The sequence below is a fragment of the Sturnus vulgaris genome, chromosome 2 (assembly GCF_052056855.1).
Source record: "Sturnus vulgaris isolate bStuVul1 chromosome 2, bStuVul1.hap1, whole genome shotgun sequence".
In the NCBI taxonomy this organism is placed as follows: Eukaryota; Metazoa; Chordata; class Aves; order Passeriformes; family Sturnidae; genus Sturnus; species Sturnus vulgaris.
In genome coordinates, this window is record NC_142244.1 from 94,614,514 (window position 1) to 94,621,032 (window position 6,519).

The window sequence follows — 6,519 nt, forward strand, 5'->3', positions numbered from 1 at the left end:
ATAATTGTACTGTTATCACAGGACCTAAAGAAATAAAGCAGTTTGTTTCCACAGATCCAGAATTACAGCAGCTTCTCTGTCATTTAAACCTGTAGCAGCAACTTTGAACAAAAAGGCATGGCCAAGGCTATGATATTCCATACAGCATAGCTAAATGGAAGCACACACTGGATGCATTTTGCCCAATAAAGACTTTTAAACCATATGTAGCTTTAAATAATTCAAAGTCCCTAAAAGTAGCATGCAATGCTCACCTTCTTCTCATGTGCTTCTTTCTTTATAGCATAACTTCATCCTATTAAACAGTAGATGAGGCTGCACGAGGCTGAGGAATCATACCACACTCTTGCAGTCAGCACCACCTTTCTGATCATCTTAAGACATTGAGAAATCAAAGAAAGACAAATAAAGCTTTCTAAAAGGAAAAGAACAACAGATCAGGAGTAGGGATAGTGTTAACACAGTTACTTTAGATAAACTGGAACCTGTATGTTTGTGCAGATGAAGGCATGCCTTGCTGTTCATGGTCTAGGAATCACATGATGAAGAGTATTCAGTATATTTTTGCAACTTTTTTCTTCAAAGTTATTCTAGATTTTACTGAGGTGTTGACAACTTTACCAGTTCTAAACATTTGACTCAGCAGGTTTTTAAGATCTGTTCCTCTCTGACTAAAGACAGATCCCAAGAAATGATAAGTAGCCTTCTCTGACCACTCAAACCACCAGAAATAAATGAAGCAATATCTGTTTCCAGAAATGAGACCAGTGCATCCTGCTAATTACAAAACAAGAAGCAACAGCCACAGATTCCTAAGAAGATGAATGTTTCAGTACATGAAATCGTCCAGTTTTAAACATGTGATCTCCTGCATAGCTAAGGGTCTCTTCCTCACCCACATTTTCCAGATAGACAAGTTTGGCATCTTCCACACTGGGGGTTTCTCTCTGGCATCCATTCTATAACACTCCACACCTGGGCTGCCCCTTAATTGATAATGTAATTATCAGCATAGTCATATTACTTCACACTAAGCATTTTCAACCATTTATCACAATGTTGATCTTTATTTTAAATATAAATCAGGCAATCATTTATGTCTTTTATGTTCTTTGTATTTATTCAAGAATATTTAACTGTAGACAAAAGGTGACTTATTCATTATTCATCCTGAACAAGGCAAGTATGGCAATTTGAAAAGCCTGACATTTGAGCTTTTTGCCAACACTAGCAAAATTATATCCTTCCCATTGTAAATCAATGAAGTAGAATCATTGTGCACAAAAGAATTAAATTGCCTTGTCACTTTAATAAGGCCACCTTATATACAACCTTCAGCCAATGCCATTGTGCAGAAAAAGGGTGCATCCTTTGCCTCAGCTGTCTCAGATCTCAGTAGGCTTTCCAATTAAATGAACATCCTCTTATTCTTTCACTCCACTCCACTCTTTCTCTTTTGAGAGGCAATGTCAGAATGTCATAGGCATAACTTGCTATCAGTGGCATGCACACATCAATGTGAATTAACTTCCTCCAACTCCTGCTTTCTTTTGGCAGCCTTTTTAACTTGTTTGTCAATTCCAAAATGATGGAACTCCAAGAAAGGGGATTTTTTTTGTTGCTGTTTACTGAGCTTGGATAAAAGCTGCAAATAGCTATCTGCAAACCAAAAAAACCATACAAATGTGAAGATTCCTTGCAGGCAATGTAGATAATGTAAAATGGCAAAGAAACAACATGTCCAATCAGGCAGAACACAAGTGGCATATGCCAGAAAGAGAACAACTTTGAATGTTCTCACTTCCCAGGCTAGGACCCTATTTTACAATCAGACCTGATTTTTCCCATCTAACGCCCCTTGGACACATTTTAACCTGAGAACAGAAACCTTTAACCAGCCATTTCCAGGCTTTTGAACAACTATCCAGAACAGCTATTTCATAATTCAACAACAGACAGTTGCTCATAATAGTCATATGCCTGCCTGCCCTTCCTTTCAATCATAGCACACAGAGCTTGAAAGAATAACTTCAGCCTGGATTTTTCTCACAATCAGAGAACTGAAAACAATTGAACAAAGCCATGCACGCCAGCAGCTGAAACACAGAAACATGAGTGAATCTTGATATTTCAAAACATACCTAAAAGTCTGCAGCCTTGCAATTGTTCTGGAGTCTCAATATTTTGTCCTGTTTTGATAGTTAACTGATAGGTGCACGGTAAAGAAAATAAACCTGTATAAGTAAAGAAACAGTGATAATATTCTTGATGATGTTAACATTTTGGATTTAGTCAGAAAATGTTAATAACAAATGACCTTTTTTCTGAAGGGTATTTTAAGGAGAACAAGCAATTTTCTGTAATGTGGTTACCATAGTGATTTGCCCTCTAAAAAGACCAGAAAAAAAAGAGAGATGTACATCTGTAATCAACCAGCTCTGCAACAACAAATGGTCTGACAAAGCTACACTTCAATTCAAGCTGGAAAGATAGTTGGTTTGAAGTTAAGTATAAAAGAACCTATTTATGGATGCAAAATAGGTCCTCTAATAACTATTGCAGAACATTTGTGATGATTCAGAAGGGATTTTCCTTGAAAACTACATTAGTGCACAATAGATAATTTTTTCTTAGAAACTACTTCATCATCTGTACCATATTGAGCCATTCAGTAGAAAAGCTCAGCAAGCAACTGGGGATGGTAAATTGGGACCTCTGCCTCCTTCACTCTCTCTCTCTCTCTCTCTTCCTTTCCTGGAACACACCTGGAAAATAAGCAGTAAAAAGAAGTGCTACAGTTTTAAACATTTCTGCAACTAGACATACAAACTATCACAAACATTTTCAGCCTACCTGTCCTGGTAACGTTGGTATATTTAAGGACAGGAACTTCAAATCACCCATTAAAGAACACATAATTTAACATTCAGAGTATTAAATTAGAGTTCTAAAACTCCAACCATCTTTCTAATTCTCTTCACTGGTTCTTGACACTGGGCAAAGACCATGAATATGGGCAAAGGTTCATGAACATGAACCTTTCCATGCTGAAGTTCTCTGGAAGCTTTATGTGACAATCCTGCCCTTACTCAGAGAAGATTTTGCCATGGCAAGGTGCTGCAGCCTGAAATCATGTAATGCCCAGAACAACCTCTCCTTTTGTAACCTTCAAGGCTTGGAACACGTCTAACAAACCCCAGCACAGTGCCAAATATCAAGTGACTTTTTCTTTTGTTTTAAGGCATTTTAAACCAAATTATAAAAGCAGAAAATCAATCCTCTTCTAATAGTTAACAACACAGCACAGAATAATAAATGCAGCTTGGCACAGCATAGCAATTCACATTCATGGATAGAAGTTGGCTAGCTCTCAGCTGGGATGTCCCAAAGCAAGGAGGTGGGAGCAGTTCTCACCTTGGGAGGTGAATTCAGCTCTTTCCTTTGATGTTGTAGGCATTTCTTGGGATACTCTTCAGTCTGAATACTTCTTGACAATCAGTCTAGAGGCAGGTTCTTCTAACTTGGTCTGGAACACCTGCAAGTACCATGCCAAATCTCTGTTGGCCACTTCCAGCTTTCTCTATAACCAAGGCAGACAAGCATGTGCACAAAGTACTTTTATCTGACTAAAATTAGCCATATATACAGAAATACAGTCAAGTTATGAAGCTTCCCTATGCACCCACAAAGGAGTAAAGCACAGAGGTTACAACAGCATTCAGAAGCTGGACTGGACACAGCACTCCAGGTGAGGCTGATTAGAAGAGAAGGATCATCTCTGCACACCTGTTGGAAACATTCATCCTACTGCAGCCCAGGATGCCACTGAGCCTCCTTGAGGTCAGGGCACATTCCCAGCTCAGGGTCCCAGGTTCCTGCTGCAGAGCTGCTCCCAGCTGGGCACTGCTGACAGGACCAGGTGCAGGACCTGGCTCTTCTCTTTTCTGAACTTCGTGAGCTTTTTGACAACACATTTCTCCAGCCTGTCAAGGTCCTTCTGGCCTATCAGACACTCTTCTCAGTTAGATGTCATCTGCAAATTTGCTGCAGTGCACTCTGTCCCCTCATTATGATGTTAATCAGGGTCAGAGCCAGGATTGATTCCTGGGATACACTACTGGTGACTGGTCTTCACATAGGCTTCATAGCACTGACCTCCACTCTTTCTGCCCAAACACTCAGCTGGTTGTCAATCTGCTCTATTGTCTGCACATCCAGCCCACACCTCATCGGCATTTCAAGGAAAACAGTATCAAAAGCCTTACTGAAGTCTAGGTAGACAATATTTGCTGCTTTCCACTCAGTCACCAAGCCAGTCATTTCACCATTTATCAGATTGGTGAATCCACGCTAACTACTCCAAATTAATTTTTGGTCTTACGTGCACCTGGAAATGGCTTCCAGGACCTTTCCATTACCTTCACAGAGACCAAGGTGAGGCTGATAAGCTTATCGTTTCCTGGGCCCTCCTCCTTGCTCTTCTTGAAGATATGAGGGATATTTGCTTTCCTCCAGTCCTCAGGCACCTCACTCAGTCACCATTATTCAAAGATCCTAGACATCTGGCAGCTTCTCCAGCACTCATTGGTGCATCCTATCAGGCCCTATGGATTTATGTTCACTTAAGTATTCTCTAATCTGCTTTTATTTTCTACCAAAGGTAAGTCTTTTTTGCTCCAAACTTTACCACTCTTCTCTGGGGCCTCACATTTCTGAAGGAGGATCTTACTATTAAAAAGTACTCACTCAGTACCAGTGGAAGAGAGCATTCTTGAACTAGAAGGAAGCAATCCTTCAGTATAAATCAAGTCTCCTGAACCCTTTTTGCCTCCAGGGCCATCTCCCATAGGATTATTCTAAGCTGAAGAAGCTAAATTCTGCCCTTCTGAAGTCTGGCTTGTTGTCTGGCTTTTTGACTTTGTTTTGGTTTGAAAGACAGGTATTTGCTAAGGAAAGGTGAGAACCCCTTTCCTGAGATGCAGAGTGCAACCCCCTCCCTTTTAATTATTATAGTTTCAAATCAGAGGCTTTCAGGCAGAAGATATGGGGGTAGGAATAACAGTTCTTTACTGATATCTAACAAGGCACACAGCAGAAACAACAACAGCTATAAAAATGGACAACAAAACAGAGCAGTATAGCTCAGTTCCAGTCCCTTTGGCCGAGGCCCTCTCTCCCTGCGCTCAGTTCCCAGTGCTGTGGGCAGGGCAGGCCCCGCGCAGCTGCAGGGGCTGGGTGATGGTGGCAGCGGCCCAGGGGTGAGAGGGAATGGGGGAGAGACTCCCCCTCACGGTGTCGGTCGTGGTGCCCGGCAGAGTGTCCGGAGGCAGTAGGATGAGGTGGGAGAGCAGCAGAGCGATGTCCGACTGCAGGGAACGTGGTTCCTGGCGCTGGGATGGTGGGCAGGACGCTAGATAGGAACCCCAGCCATCTTCCTTCCACTCCACCAGCGAGCCAGAGAGCGAGCCCAGGCCCCTGTCCCACCTTTCCTTTTCCGCTGTCCCCCTATCCCCCACCCCTCTGCGAGAGAAAACTATTGCTACTAAGGTGTAGCCACAAATACTTAGCATAACAATGGGAAAAAATTCCACAGAAAGAAAAGGGAACAATTCAACCCCCAACAGACTTGTTCCTTCTTCTAAGTATCCTGAAGTCTACTTTTTAAACTTTTCGGAAAAGCCTGCTTCATCTACTTCTTCCTGATCAGGCAGTGTGCAGCAGACACCCACCAGAACACCACCCACTAACCCTGATCCTGTAAGATCTAGGCAGAGCTCCATGCAGTCCTACAAATGTCCTCTCTCACAAATTGCTGTCTCTCTCCTTGCCTTCCTAGCCTGCCCCTCTACAGACCCTGTATCCCTCCACTGCAGCACTCCAGGAGCACGAGATACCCCAACACATCTCTGTGCAAGTACACACAGACCTCTAAACCCTTCAGTTTGTTCCCCTGCTGCCTGCATGACTGTACAGGCAATTGAGAGAGGCAAGAGGGTGCACAGCCCAGAAAAGGTAAGAGCTTTGCCCCACCATGCTCTCCTGTAGGCATTTCTTCATTTATGTGTAAACACTTAGAGGTCCTTTTAAGTCTTCTTTTGCTGTTTGCAGGGTCTGTCCTGACTATCACCCTGCACCTTTTACTTGCCAACCACCACCTCACTTGAATGTGGTCATCACCTCCTCCTCCTGTTATTCCTTCATAAAGCTCTTCATACCAGGTTAGTCAATTTGTTGGCTGTGATGCGTTTTCTCCCTCGATCAAGGTGAATCATCTCTCTTCTTTGACCTCAAATAGGTCCCATTGTCATAAAAGCTTCCGTTGTAGGTACCAGCAAAGAACCTGAGTTTCAGAATGGCTAGGTCTGAGCTGGTCCCTGACTTTAGGGAAACAAGGACAACCAGGTAACTCCTAATCTTTATTTCAAACCTATTGCTAGAAAATCCCCTCCTTTTATGGATTCTCTCTACACTAGGAAAATTAAATACATGCTCTTTCTTTCCTTACTACTGCTGATTCCA

At 42.3% G+C, this 6,519-nt stretch overlaps 1 long non-coding RNA gene across 1 annotated transcript; it reads right to left on the minus strand.

Annotated features, from left to right (window-relative positions):
• Positions 1-253: 253 nt before the first annotated feature.
• LOC148224910 (uncharacterized) lies at positions 254-3,511 on the minus strand. Its single transcript, XR_015801734.1, has 4 exons — positions 3,415-3,511; positions 2,656-2,765; positions 2,142-2,234; positions 254-374 (listed from the first exon to the last, which is right to left on the minus strand). It is a non-coding gene; the product is annotated as an uncharacterized LOC148224910 (long non-coding RNA).
• Between the last annotated feature and the right edge of the window lie 3,008 nt (positions 3,512-6,519).